The sequence below is a fragment of the Triticum aestivum genome, chromosome 6B (genome assembly GCF_018294505.1).
Source record: "Triticum aestivum cultivar Chinese Spring chromosome 6B, IWGSC CS RefSeq v2.1, whole genome shotgun sequence".
NCBI lineage: Eukaryota > Viridiplantae > Streptophyta > Magnoliopsida > Poales > Poaceae > Triticum > Triticum aestivum.
The window spans coordinates 186,616,960-186,633,447 of NC_057810.1; positions in this window are offsets into that span (position 1 = coordinate 186,616,960).

Sequence of the window (16,488 nt, forward strand, 5' to 3'; positions counted from 1 at the left end):
TCCAACGTCCACATACAATGGTTGTAAGACAGATTTACACATGCAAAACACTTAGGTTAACTTGATGAGCCTATCATGTACAAACATGGCCTCGGAACACAAGATACCGAAAGGTGGAACATGAGTCGTATGGAAGATACGATCAACATGGAGATGTTCACCGATGATGACTAGTCTGTCTCACGTGATGATCGGACACGGCCTACTTGACTCGGATCATGTATCACTTAGATGACTAGAGGGATGTCTAATCTGAGTGGGAGTTCATTAAATAATTTGATTAGATGAACTTAATTATCATGAACTTAGTCTAAAAACCTTTGCAAAAAATGTCTTGTAAATCAAATGGCCAACGCTCATGTCAACCTCAACTTCAATGCGTTCCTAGAGAAAACCAAGCTGAAAGATGATGGCAGCAACTATTCGGACTGGGTCCGGAACCTGAGGATCATCCTCATAGCTGCCAAGAAAGCATATGTCCTAGAAGGACCGCTAGGTGAAGCACCCATCCCAGAGAGCCAAGACGTTATGAACGCTTGTCAGTCACGTGCTCATGATTACTCCCTCGTTCAGTGCGGCATGCTTTACAGCTTAGAACCGGGGCTCCAAAAGTGTTTTGAGCAACACGAAGCATATGAGTTATTCGAGGAGCCGAAAATGGTTTTCCAAGCTCATGCCCGGGTCGAGAGATATGAAGTCTCTGACAAGTTCTACAGTTGTAAGATGGAGGAAAATAGTTCTGTCAGTGAGCACATACTCAAGATGTCTAGGTTGCACAACCGCTTGTCCCAGCTGGACATTAACCTCCCGGACGAGGCGGTCATTGACAGAATCCTTCAGTCGCTCCCACTTAGCTACAAGAGCTTTGTGATGAACTAGAATATGCAGGGGATGGTGAAAACTATTCCTGAAGTATTTTCAATGCTGAAATCAGCGGAGGTAGAAATCAAAAAGGACCATCAAGTGTTGATGGTCAATAAAACCACTAGTTTCAAGAAAGCCAAGGGTAAGAAGAACTTCAAGAAGGACGGCAAGGGAGTTGCCGCTCCCGGTAAACCAGTTGTCGGGAAGAAGCCAAAGAATGGACCCAAACCAGAGACTGAGTGCTTTTATTGCAAGGGAAAGGGACACTGGAAGCGGAACTGCCCCCAAATACTTAGCGGACAAGAAGGCTGGCAACACTAAAGGTATATGTGATATACATGTAATTGATGTGTACCTTACCAATACTCGTAGTAGCTCCTGGGTATTTGATACTGGTGCGGTTGCTCATATTTGTAACTCAACGCAGGAGCTGTGGAATAAGCGGAGACTGGCGAAGGACGACGTGACGATGCGTGTCGGGAATTGTTCCAAGGTCGATGTGATCACCGTCGGCACGCTACCCCTACATTTACCTACGGGATTAGTTTTAAACCTCAATAATTGTTATTTAGTGCCAGCTTTGAGCATGAACATTGTATCTGGATCTTGTTTAATACGAGATGGCTACTCATTTAAATCCGAGAATAATGGTTGTTCTATTTATATGAGAGATATGTTTTATGGTCATGCCCCACTGGTCAATGGTTTATTCTTGATGAATCTCGAACGTGATCTTACACATATTCATAGTGTGAATACCAAAAGATGTAAGGTTGATAACGATAGTCTCACATACTTGTGGCACTGCCGCCTTGGTCACATTGGTGCAAAGCGCATGAAGAAGCTCCATGCTGATGGACTTTTAGAGTCTCTCGATTATGAATCATTTGACACATGCGAACCATGCCTCATGGGCAAAATGACCAAGACTCCGTTCTCCGGAACAATGGAGCGAGCAACCAACTTATTGGAAATCCTACATACTAATGTGTGCGGTCCAATGAGTGTTGAGGCTCGCAGAGGCTATCGTTATGTTCTCACCCTCACTGATGACTTAAGTAGATATGGGTATGTCTACTTGAAGAAACACAAGTCTGAGACCTTTGAAAAGTTCAAGGAATTTCAGAATGAGGTAGAGAATCAATGTGACCGAAAAATAAAGTTCTTACTATCAGATCGTGGAGGAGAATATTTAAGTCACGAATTCGGTACACACTTAAGGAAATGTGGAATTCTTTCACAACTCACGCCGCCTGGAACACCTCAGCGTAACGGTGTGTCCGAATGTCGTAATTGCACTCTATTGGATATGGTGCGATCTATGATGTTACTCACCGATTTACCGTTATCATTTTGGGGATACGCTCTAGAGATAGCTACATTCACTTTAAATAGGGCACCGTCTAAATCCGTTGAGACGACACCATATGAATTATGGTTTGGGAAGAAACCTAAGCTGTCGTTTCTAAAAGTTTGGGGATGCGATGCTTATGTCAAGAAACTTCAACCTGAAAAGCTCGAACCCAAGTCAAAAAAATGCTTCTTCATAGGATACCCTAAGGAAACCATTGGGTATACCATTCTACCTTAGATCCGAAGGCAAGATCTTTGTTGCCAAGAACGGGTCCTTTCTGGAGAAAGAGTTTCTCTCGAAAGAAGTAAGTGGGAGGAAAGTAGAACTCGATGAAGTACTACCTCTTGAACCGGAAAGTAGTGCAGCTCAGGAAAATGTTCCTGTGGTGCCTACACCGACTGGAGAGGAAATTAATGATGATGATCAAGGTACTTTGGATCAAGTTGCTATTGAACTTTGTAGGTCCACAAGGACACGTTCCACAACAGAGTGGTACGGCAACCCTGTCCTGGAAATCATGTTGTTAGACAACGGTGAACCTTCGAACTATGAAGAAGCGATGGCGGGCCCAGATTCCAACAAATGGCTTGAAGCCATGCAATCCGAGATAGGATCCATGTATGAAAACAAAGTATGACTTTGACAGACTTGCCCGATGATCGGCGAGCGATAGAAAATAAATGGATCTCTAAGAAGAAGACGGACGCGGATGGTAATGTTACCATCTATAAAGCTCGACTTGTCGCTAAGGGTTATCGGCAAATTCAAGGGGTTGACTATGATGAGACTTTCTCTCCCGTAGCGAAGCTAAAGTCCGTCCGAATCATGTTAGCAATTGCCGCATACTATGATTATGAGATATGGCAAATGGACGTCAAAACGGCATTCCTTAACGCTATCTTAAGGAAGAACTATATATGATGCAGCCAGAAGGTTTTGTCGATCCTGAGAATGCTAACAAGGTATGCAAGCTCCAGCGATCCATTTATGGGCTGGTGCAAGCATCTCGGAGTTGGAACATTCGCTTTGATGAGATAATCAAAGCGTTTGGGTTTATGCAGACTTATGGAGAAGCCTGTGTTTACAAGAAAGTGAGTGGGAGCTCTGTAGCATTTCTCATATTATATGTGGATGACATACTTTTGATGCGAATTTATATAGAACTTTTGGACAGCATTAAGGCCTACTTGAATAAGTGTTTTTCAATGAAGGACCTTGGAGAAGCTGCTTACATATTAGGCATCAAGATCTGTAGAGATAGATCGAGACGCCTCATAGGTCTTTCACAAAGCACATACCTTGATAAGATATTGAAGAAGTTCAATATGGATCAGTCCAAGAAGGGGTTCTTGCCTGTGTTGCAAGGTGTGAAATTGAGCTCGGCTCAATGTCCAACCATGACAGAAGATAGAGAAAAGATGAGTGTCGTCCCCTATGCCTCGGTCATAGGGTCTATCATGTATGCCATGCTGTGTACCAGACCTGATGTAAACCTTGCCGTAAGTTTGGTAGGAAGGTACCAAAGTAATCCCGGCATGGAACACTGGACAATGGTCAAGAATATCCTGAAGTACCTGAAAAGGACTAAGGATATGTTTCTCATTTATGGAGGTGACGAAGGGCTCGTCGTTAAGGGTTACGTCAATGCTAGCTTCAACACAGATCTGGATGACTCTAAGTCTCAAACCGGATGAGTGTATATTTTGAATGGAGGGGCAGTAAGCTGGTGCAGTTGCAAGCAGAGCGTCGTGGCGGGATCTACATGTGAAGCGGAGTACATGGCAGCCTCGAAGGCAGCGCATGAAGCAATCTGTATGAAGGAGTTCATCACCGACCTAGGAGTCATACCCAATGCATCGGGGCCAATCACCCTCTTCTGTGAAAACACTGGAGCTATTGCCCTTGCGAAGGAGCCCAGGTTTCACAAGAAGACCAGGCACATCAAGTGTCACTTCAACTCCATTCGTGAAAATTTTCAAGATGGAGACATAGATATTTGCAAAGTGCATACGGATCTGAATGTCGCAGATCCGTTGACTAAACCCCTTCTACGAGCAAAACATGGTCAACACCAGAACTCTATGGGTGTTCGATTCATCACAATGTACCTAGATTACTGACTCTAGTGCAAGAGGGAGACTATTGGAAATATGCCCTAGAGGCAATAATAAAATGATTATTATTGTATTTTCTTGTTCATGATAATTGTCTATTATTCATGCTATAATTGTGTTATCCGGAAATTGTAATACATGTGTGAATGAATAGACCACAACAAGTCCCTGGTAAGCCTCTAGTTGACTAGCTCGTTGATCAACAGATAGTCATGGTTTCCTGACTATGGACATTGGATGTCGTTGATAACGGGATCACATCATTAGGAGAATGATGTGATGGACAAGACCCAATCCTAAGCATAGCACAAGATCGTGTAGTTCGTTTGCTAGAGCTTTTCCAATGTCAAGTATCTTTTCCTTAGACCATGAGATCGTGTAACTCCCGGATACTGTAGGAGTGCTTTGGGTGTACCGAACGTCACAACGTAACTGGGTGACTATAAAGGTATACTACAGGTATCCCCGAAAGTATCTGTTGGGTTGACATAGATCGAGACTGGGATTTGTCACTCCGTATGACGGAGAGGTATCTCTGGGCCCACTCGGTAATGCATCATCATAATGAGCTCAATGTGACCAAGTGTTTGGTCATGGGATCAAGCATTACGGTACGAGTAAAGTGACTTGCCGGTAACGAGATTGAACGAGGTATTGGGATACCGACGATCGAATCTCGGGCAAGTAACGTACCGATTGACAAAGAGAATTGTACACGGGGTTACTCGAATCCTCGACATCGTGGTTTATCCGATGAGATCATTGTGGAACATGTGGGAGACAACATGGGTATCCAGATCCCGCTGTTGGTTATTAGCCGGAGAGCTGTCTCGGTCATGTCTGCGTGATTCCCGAACCCGTAGGGTCTACACACTTAAGGTTCGGTGACGCTAGGGTTGTAGAGATATTAATATGCGGAAACCCGAAAGTTGTTCGAAGTCCAGGATGAGATCCCGGACGTCACAAGGAGTTCCGGAATGGTCCGGAGGTAAAGAATTCTATATAGGAAGTCCAGTTTCGGCCACCAGGAAAGTTTCGGGGGTCACCGGTATTGTACCGGGACCACCGGAAGGGTCCCGGGGGTCCACCGGGTGGGGCCACCTATCTCGGAGGGCCACGTCGGCTGAAAGGGGAAGAGAACCAACCCCTGGTGGGCTGGTGCGCCCCCCCTTGGGCCTCCCCTGCGCCTAGGGTTGGAAATCCTTGGGGTGGGGGGCATCCCACTTGACTTGGGGTGCAAGTCCCCCCTTAGGCCGCCGCCCCCCTTGGAGATTGGATCTCCAGGGCCGGCGTACCCCCTAGGCCCCCTATATAAAGAGGGGGGAGGGAGGGCAGCCTCACCCTAGTCCCTGGAGCCTCCCACTCCCCCCGTACCACCTCTCCCTCTCACTGAGCTTGGCGAAGCCCTGCCGAGATCGCCGCTGCTTCCACCACCACGCCGTCGTGCTTCTGGATCTGCATCAACCTCTCCTTCAACATCTCTGGATCAAGAAGGAGGAGACGTCTTCCCCAACTATACGTGTGTTGAACACGGAGGTGCAGTCCGTTCATCACTAGGATCATCGGTGATTTGGATCGCGACGAGTACGACTCCCTCAACCCCGTTCTCTTGAACGCTTCCACTCTCGATCTACAAGGGTGTGTAGATGCACTCCTCTCTCTTGTTGCTAGATGAACTCCATAGATTGATCTTGGTGAAGCGTAGAATTTTTTTATTTTCTGCAACGTTCCCCAACACATGATTATTTGTTAGTATGCTTTGAAGCATTATTATTTTTATGTTTTATAAGCTTTTATTTTGAATCATTTGGATCTGAACATTCATGCCACAATAAAGAAAATTACATTGAGAATTATGCTAGGTAGCATTCCACATCAGAAATTCCTGTTTTATCATTTACCTACTCGAGGACGAGCAGGAATTAAGCTTGGGGATGCTTGATACGTCTCCAACGTATCTATAATTTTTGATTGTTCCATGCTATTATATTACCCCTTTTGGATGTCTATGGGCTTTATTTTACACATTTATATCATTTTTGGGACTAACCTACTAACCGGAGGCCCAGTCCGTATTGCTGTTTTTTTGCCTATTTCAGTATTTCGAAGAAAATGAATATCAAACGGAGTCCAAACGGAATGAAACCTTCGGGAGCGTGATTTTTGGAACAAACATGATCTAGTGGACTTGGAGTGCAAGCCAAGAAGCAGCCAAGGCGGCCACGAGATAGGAGGGCGCCTCCCCCTGTAGGGCGCGCCCCCTGTCTCGTGGGCCCCTCGGGCGGCCACCGACGTACTTCTTCCTCCTATATATACCTACGTACCCCGAAAACATCCAGGGAGCACCCGAAACACAATTTCCACCGCCATAACCTTCTGTATCCGCGAGATCCCATGTTGGAGCCTTTGCCGGTGTTCTGCCGGAGGGGGAATCGACCATGGAGGGCTTCTACATCAACACCATAGCCCTTCCGATGAGTTGTGAGTAGTTTACCACAGACCTACGGGTCCATAGTTATTAGCTAGATGGCTTCTTCTCTCTTTTTCGATCTCAATACAATGTTCTCCCCCTCTCTTGTGGAGATCTATTCGATGTAATCTCTTTTTGCGGTGTGTTTGTCGAGATCCGATGAATTGTCGGTTATGATCAAGTTTATCTATGGATAATAATTGAATCTTCTCTGAATTCTTTTATATGATGGAGTTATCTTTACAAGTCTCTTCGAATTATCAGTTTGGTTTGGCCTACTAGATTGATCTTTCTTGCCATGGGAGAAGTGCTTAGCTTTGGGTTCAATCTTGCGGTGTTCTTACCCAGTGACAGAAAGGGTTGCAAGACACGTATTGTATTGTTGCCATCGAGGATAAAAAGATGGGGTTTATATCATATTGCATGAGTTTATCCCTCTACATCATTTCATCTTGCTTAAGGCTTTAGTCTGTTCTTATGAACTTAATACTCTAGATGCAGGCAGGAGTCGGTCGATGTGTGGAGTAATAGTAGTAGATGCAGGCAGGAGTCGGTCTACTTGTTAGGACGTGATGCCTATATACATGATCATGCCTAGATAATCTCATAATTATTCGCTTTTCTATCAATTGCTCGATAGTAATTTGTTCACCCACCGTAATACTTATGCTATCTCGAGAGAAGCCTCTAGTGAAACCTATGGCCCCCAGGTCTATCTCCTATCATATTTGCTTCCAATCTACTTTTATTTGCATCTTTACTTTTTGCATCTATATTATAAAATACCAAAAATATATTTATCTTATCATACTATCTCTATTAGATCTCACTTTTGCAAGTGGTCGTGAAGGGATTGACAACCCCTTTATCGCGTTGGTTGCGAGTTCTCAGTTTGTCTGTGTAGGTGCGTGGGACTTTTGAGGAGCCTCCTACTGGATTGATACCTTGGTTCTCAAAACTGAGGGAAATACTTACGCTACACTTGCTGCATCACCCTCTCCTCTTCGGGGAAAACAAACGCAAGCTCAAGACGTAGCATGGACCTGCCTACTTCACCATGCCGCTAGATAGGCCGCACCCTCATCTCAAATCACTTTATTTAGGCGTCAGTTGTCTGAATTTTTATTCTGGGCCAATCGATTCCCAATGGGAAGCAGCACCCCTCGAGGCCGCGGAGCTCCTAGGCTGTCGGTTGGCTGGTGTCTAACGTAAGGGTGCGGGGCCGCAAGTTCGCCACGGAAGCAGTGCTTAGATGGCTATCTTTTAGAGTTGCGTGGGTTGAAGGTACTGCCGCCGCCGGATCTGGATGACGGGGAGTCTTTGTGGATTGGCCCGGGGGCGGCGCAACCACGGCAGTGCGGTGGGGCGGGGAGCGGGGTTTTGGCCGGGGCCACGGACAGCGGAGGCAGGCTGCTCTACCGTTGGCCGCTGGCTCTTCGGGGAAGATTCCGAACAGTGTCAGCCGGGAGGCACAAGACGGCCATCAAGCCATCCGGCATAGATCGGACAGTACCAAAATAAAATAAAATCGTGTGACCCCAATTTAGTCTTCAGTCAACAGACGTGTGACCACTCTCGTACCTTGCTATTGATCTCTTAGTGTATTTCTTCAGATCAAAGAGATATGTCGTTCTTATGTGTTATCTGCATCTTCAGACACACCGTCTTCTGACTCACCACAGCTGCTCCAACAAGGGAAGCATACACCATAAGGGAGCTATAGTCCCCACTCAACAGTTCCCTGCATCGAATGCGTGTGCCTGACATGGACAGCCACAACAACTGCAGGGCCATCGACAAGTTAGCACGTGATGCTCACTCCTATGGATGGCAGCCATATAGGTTGTACCCTCATCTTACTTGTGTGCACATTTATGGCATTGTTATTCAGCTAAGCATGGAAAATAGATCATCACATTTCACTGTATATTCATGCCGATCTCTTACGGGTCTTGTTCAGGAGTTCACGTTGTTCCATAGTTCAGCTAAGATACTTGTTCTTTAGGTATTGTTGTTCCATAGTTATCATCCATCAGCCAATGCTATCCCACAGGCGGGTGATTATAGTATTATACCACTTCTAGTATTACCTATGTTGTTCTTTAATACTTTTGTGTGCCATCTAGTTAATCTCGAGTACAAACAATACATATTCTGTAGCTTTCATCTATGTTCTCTCTTTAGTTTACGAGACCTGTTGCTGCTAGTTAACCCCAGCCCTACTGTTTATGTCGTCTCCTACAGGCACTCATTACATAAATCTAACTACTAGTTGTCTTCCATGCATGTCAGATATAATTGCACACACTGATATATACACAAGAACCTCACGGAGCAATGTAAAGGCCAATAAACTTGATGTCAATGATACCCAATATGATGGAACATGTAAAGGCAGTTCTTCAGAAGACTTGCAGAAAGATGATGAATCCTCTTAACCCCACAAGGTCCTTGCTCTAACTTGGCCTGTGATATGGGTACAACATGCATATAATGTCCTGGAGTGTATCTACTTTGTTGCAATGCCATGTGCTTAGCATGCTGATCATGCATGTAAATATGTCATGCCTTCCTGTTTTTCAGTACCTATTCCATTCATGATAACATGTTTTCAAATTCAAGTACTGTCATTCTACTCTATCGCAATGCCATCTGCTTAATTTGGACATCATGCTTCTGAATATCTTATGCATTGCTATTCATCGGTATGTACTTCATCTGTCTGCCATACCATGTTTTTTTACATTGAAGTGCTGTTCTAGTGCTCTGATGCAATGCCATCTTATTTTTCCAATCATACAAGTGTATGTTGCCTTAGTTATTTCTGTACGTATTTTGCTAGCATATAGCTTTACATTCAACTAGTGCTTTTTTGCTGTGTTGTCCTGTCGTATCCCTATCTCTTACACCATACTACCTCCGTCCGGATTACATGTTGCTGAAATGGATAAAAAAGGATGTATCTAGAACTGAAATACGCCTAGACCCATCCATTTTTTCCGGATGGAGGGAATACATGTCAATATGTCATGCCTTTCTATTCTTCAGTACCTATTCCATCTCTCTGCTATCGCATGTTTTATAATTAAAGCACTATTCTTCTTTACAAGGCATGCAAGGGGAAGACGACTATGTTATAATCTGAAGGGTTACAAACAAGGCCTTTGCAAAAGATCCAAACGCCAGGAGATAATAAACCAACTCCAGTTTTTATAGATACTGCTCCAGCATAGAGAAACCCAACTCCTACTGATAATAAGAAGATTCCAGTGGCCAAAGAACTAGTCCGCTCCAGTCCAGCAAAAATATGTTAAATCAATTCTAAGAAGAGTGTGCGTATCCTTGCATCATGAAATTTTATAGCATGTTGATCATATTTTCTACATGTTTCTTACCCATCTCTCTTTTAGAAAATAAGCTTAACAGATAGAAGAATTTCTGCGATGGTATTGTTTATGAGGAAAGATTCTTGCAGGAATTCTCTGTGCTCCAATGTAGATGTAAGTACCTGTTGTATATCACTATATTTTTACATCAGCATGTATTTTGTTAATCGGCGTGAATCCAACCTTTATCTGATCTAAGTTTAGTTGTAGCAAAATGTATGATTAAAGGCCACAATGTTGATTTTTGTAAGGAAAACTGCCTGGTAGTTTTGCATCCTGAGATGCATGAGTGTACTATCTCATATCAGTGGGTTTGAATACTTTGGTTCTGCAGTGGGTTTTCAGTGTTTACTATGTTGTCGTGTCGTATCCCTAGCTCTTACACCATACTCCCTCCGTCCGGATTAAATGTCGCAGAAATGGATAAAACTGGATGTATCTAGAACTAAAATACGCCTATACCCATCCATTTATTTCCGGATGGAGGGAATACATGTCAATATGTCATGCCTTTCTATTCTTCAGCACCTATTCCATCTCTGCTGTAGCATGTTTTATAACTGAATCACCATTCTTCTATATAAGGCATGCAAGGGGAAGACGGCTATGTTAGAATATGAAGGGTTACAAACCAGATCTTTGCAAAAGATCCAAACGCCAGGAGATAATAAACCAACTCCATTTTTCATAGATACTGCTCCAGCACAGAGAAACCCAACTCCCAGTGATAATAAGCAGATTCCACTGGCCAAAGAACTAGTCCGCTCCAGTCCAGCAAAAGAATGTCAACTCCATTCTAAGAAGCATGTGCGTATCCTCACATCATGAAATTTTATAGCATTCTGATCATATTTTCTACATGTTTCTTACCCATTTCTCTTTTAGAAAATAAGGTTAAACGATAGAAGACTTCCTCCATTGGGATCGTATTCGAGGAAAATATCTTGCGGGAATTCTCTGTGCTCCAATGTTGATGTAAGTACCTGTTGTATATCACTATATTTTTGCATCAACATGTATTTTGTTAATCGGCATGAATCTAACCTTTATCTGATCTAAAATTAGTTGTAGCAAAATGTTAAATGCGCCAATGTTGATTTTTGTGAGGAAAACTGCCTGGTAGTTTTGCATACTGAGCTGCAAGAATGTACTATCTCATATCACGCGCATTACTGAAGTGTAGTGCTTCTCTGGTTGCCCATTCATTCATTGTGTCAATGTTGCTTTCATACTACCTTAACTGGCTGATGATAGCTGTGCCATATTGTGTTAATTTGGTGTAGGCTAGTTGCCCAAACGTTCATTATGTCAATGTTGCTTTCCTATTATCTGACTTGGCCAATGATAGCAATGCTAGTGTGTTAATTTTGTGTAGACTGATGAAGATAAGAAGACAAACTCTGAAAACAGCAAGGCAACCCCATTGTTTCTTTCCAGTAAATCTAGGCCAGGTAATATGGCAATAACTCATGATTAATCTGTTTGGTTCCCATCCTAATTTATGTTATGATGCAGTGGTCGAGACACTCTCCACTATCAATAATACAAGCCTGCCAAAATCGCCATCTGAATCTGTTCAGTATCCTCTATCTCGAATGCAACGGAATAAATGTATGTTTTTGAACCAATTAATGGCTGAAGCAATGATGGAAATGGTGGATGAATCAAAGGTGCAGAGTCGTGCGACACAACAACTGATCAATGTTTTCAGAGACAGTGTAGCAAAGCAGCAAGAACTTGCCCACATGCTTATGGGCGTCATCTGTGCTGAGGTTGCAGATTGTGATGTTGTAGATGGTTAGGTTCTGCTCATTTATTTGCACTCGCATCAATCTTTGATTGCCTAGTGGATGTAATTTCCTATAATATATGCTGGATGTGCAACGTTATTCCCTGTATGTCATACCTTTGCTTGATTGGTTTTGGTCCTGTGCATAACTGCTCGTCGTAATGGGCTCAAATTATCTAATTTGGCCTAAAGACATGTACGAACTTTAGTGGGCCCATTAAGTTAATGGGCCGTTACTAGGCCGAAAGTTAATGGTCGGCCCTCTTACCTCTCGAGTCGTTAACATGCCGACATCGAAGCGGGCAACAGGTGGCCCCAATTTATTTCACAGGCCGTTACTAAGTTTGGGCTACATATGACCCAACTATACTATAGGCCTTTAGCAAGCCGAAAGAGACAGCAGGCTTGTACTGGACCGTGAGAGCATGGGCCGCTAAGAGGCCGAAAGTCAGGTCGTATTGTAAATGGCCCAACTGTGTTGTGGGCCTTTAGCAGGCCAAAAGAGAAACCGGACTGGTATTGGACCATGAAGGGCATGGGCCGTTAAAAGGCCAAAACTAAGGTCCGACTACAAATGGGCCAACTCATTTATGGTCCGTTAATAGGCCAAAAGGCATACAGGGCCGGGAATTGGCCCAACACTTAAATGGGTCGCTAAAAGGCCAAAACTCAGGTCTGACTACAAATGGCCCAACTGATTTATGGGCCGTCAACAGGCTGAAAGTGACACCGGGCAAGAAATTGGCCTAACAGGCCGGTAAAAGGCCGAAACTCAGGTCCGACTACAAATGGCCCATCAGATTTATGGGCCGTCAACAGGCTGAAAGACACACCAGGCCGGAAATTAGCCCAACATTTAAATGGGTCGCTAAAAGGCCGAAATATGTACACCCTTAAAATTGGCCCATCCATTAAATGGGCCGTTAACAGGCCGAAATCTCATCGGGCCGATATTGAGCCCAAATATATAGCGGGCCGTTAACGGGCTCGAACTGACGATGGGCTGCAATGGTGTCAAATCTTTAAGGGTCGTTGACGGGCCGAATTGGCACATCTCGTATGGGTCGTGGGCTTAAATGGACCTGACACAAGTAGGACTTATATGGGCCGGCCTGCTAATTTTTACTGGGCTGGCCTTTTTCACCGGAATGGGCCACTGTTGGGCCGTGCCACGTGTCGACCTATCATAGGCGCCTCATGTCCAATGAGTGGATGACATCTGTCCCAACGGTGAGGCAACACATGTTTCCTGCGGCCAATGATGATTTTACACGTGGAAAATCCCCATTGGTCCGGGCTGTCAACGGGTTATCGGATCCAATACCGGACCCGATAGCTTAACGGCGTTCCGTTACGGTGGATGCCACGTGTCGGTCACCCTTGACAAAAGCACTTCTGTGACACGCGATTTATTGTCATGGAAGTGGACACTTCCGTGATAATAATTTTGGTAATGTCATGGAACACTTCTACGACAGCACAGGTATGACTATCTTGATTCTGTCATAAAATCGTCATGGATGTACATGCATGACAAAAAACACAACCTATTGTGACAAACACGTATCATCACGGAAGCGTATTTTTTTGTAGTGTTAGGTACTGTAATGAACTCATTATAAATTCATATTGGTGTAATATCTACTGTATTCTAACTTCTCTACTCATAGATTCATCAAAATAAGCAAACAACACATAGAAAACAGAATCGGTCAAAAACAGAATAGTCTATAGTAATCTGTATCAAACGTATACTTATGGAACTCAAAAAATTCTGAAATAAATTGTTGGACCTGAGGAATTTATCTATTAATCATCTGCAAAAAGAATCGACCTAAAAGCACTCTCCAGTAAACAATGGCAGCTAATCTCGTGAGCGCAAAAGTTTCTGTTTTTACAGCAAGATCACATAAACTTCACCGAAGTCTTCCCAAAGGTTCTACTTGTCACAAACACTAATTAAAACATAAAAGAACATATAACCAGAGGCTAGATGAATTATTTATTACTAAACAGGAACAAAAATCAAGGAACAAAAATAAATTGGGTTGCCTCCCAACAAGCGCTATCTTTTAAAGCCCCTAGCTAGGCATGATGATTTCAATGATGCTCACATAAAAGATAAGAATTGAAACATAACATGAGCATCATGAAGCATATGACTAGCACATTTAAGCCTAACCCACTTCCTATGCATAGGGATTTTGTGAGAAAACAACTTATGGTAACAATAATCAACTAGCATAGGAAGGTAAAACAAGCATAGCTTCAAGATTTTCAACACATGGAGAGGAAACTTGACATTATTGCAATTCCTACAAGCATATGTTCCTCCCTCATAATAATTTTCAGTAGCATCATGAATGAATTCAACAATATAACTAGCACCTAAAGCATTCTTTTCATGATCTACAAGCATAGAAAATTTACTATTCTCCACATAAGAAAAATTCTTCTCATGAATAGTAGTGGGAGCAAACTCAACAAAATAATTATCATGTGTGGCATAATCCAATTGAAAACTAAAATCATGATGACAAGTTTCATGGTTATCATTATTCCTAATAGCATACAAGTCATCACAATAATCATCATAGATAGCAACTGTGTTCTCATAATCAATTGGAACCTCTTCCGAAATAGTGGAATCGTCACTAAATAAAGTTGACACTCGTCCAAATCCACTTTCATGTTCATCACAATAAGGTTCAACATCCTCCAAAATAGTGGGATCACTACTTCCTAAAGTTGACATCTTCCAAACCTACTTTCATCAATATAATCATCATAAATAGCAGGCATGCTTTCATCATAATAAATTTGCTCATCAAAACTTGGGGGACAAAAAATATCATTTTCATCAAACATAGCATCCCCAAGCTTGTTGCTTTGCATATCATTAGCATCATGGATATTCAAGGAATTCATACTAACAACATTGCAATCATGCTCATCATTCACATATTTCATGCCAATCATTCTATGTAATTCTTCTTCTAGCACCTGAGCATAATTTTCCTTTTCATCATACTCACGAAAGATATTAAAAAGATGAATCGTATGAGACAAACTCAATTCCATTTGTTTGTAGTTTTTTTTTATAAACTAAACTAGTGATAAAACAAGAAATTAAAAGACTCGATTGCAAGATCTAAAGATATACCTTCAAGCACTCACCTCCCCGGCAACGGCGCCAGAAAAGAGCTTGATGTCTACTGCACAACCTTCTTCTTGTAGACGTTGTTGGGCCTGCAAGTGCACAGGTTTGTAGGACAGTAGCAAATTTCCCTCAAGTGGATGACCTAAGGTTTATCAATCCGTGGGAGGCATAGGATGAAGATGGTCTCTCTCAAACCACCCTGCAACCAAATAACAAAGAGTCTCTTGTGTCCCCAACACACCCAATACAATGGTAAATTATATAGGTGCACTAGTTCGGCGAAGAGATGGTGATACAAGTGCAATATGGATAGCAGATAACGGTATTTGTAATCTGAAATTATAAAAACAGCAAGGTAGCAAGCGATAAAAGTGAGCGTAAACGGTATTGCAATGGTAGGAAACAAGGCATAGGGTTCATACTTTCACTAGTGCAAGTTCTCTCAACAATAATAATATAGATAGATCATATAACAATCCCTCAACATGCACAAAGAGTCACTCCAAAGCCACTAATAGCGGAGAACAAACGAAGAGATTATGGTAGGGTACGAAACCACCTCAAAGTTATCCTTTTTGTTCTATATATTCAAGAGTTCATAGTAAAATAACATGAAGCTATTCTTTCCGCTCAATCTATCATAGAGTTCATACTAGAATAACACCTTAAGACACAAATCAACCAAAACCCTAATGTCACCTAGATACTCCATTGTCACCTCAAGTATCCGTGGGCATGATTATACGATATGTATCACACAATATCAAATTCATCTATTCAACCAACACAAAGTACTTCAAAGAATGCCCCAAAGTTTCTACTGGAGAGTCAAGACGAAAACGTGTGCCAACCCCTATGCATAGATTCCCAAGGTCACGGAACCCACAAGTTGATCACCAAAACATACATCGAGTTGATCACGTGAATATCCCATTGTCACCACAGATAAGCACGACAAGACATACATCAAGTGTTCTCAAATCCTTAAAGACTCAATCCGATAAGATAACTTCAAGGGGAAAACTCAATTCATCACAAGAGAGTAGAGGGGGGAGAAACATCATAAGATCCAACTATAATAGCAAAGCTCGCGATACATCAAGATCGTGCCATAGAGAGAACACGAGAGAGAGAGAGATCAAACACATAGCTACTGGTACATACCCTCAGCCCCAAGGGTGAACTACTCCCTCCTCGTCATGGATAGCGCCGGGATGATGAAGATGGCGACCGGTGATGGGTTCCCCCTCTGGCAGGGTGCCGGAACGGGCTCCCGAGAGGTTTTTGGTGGCTACTTGCGGCGGCGGAACTCCCGATCTATCTTCGTTGTCGATGTTTTTAGGGTACGTGG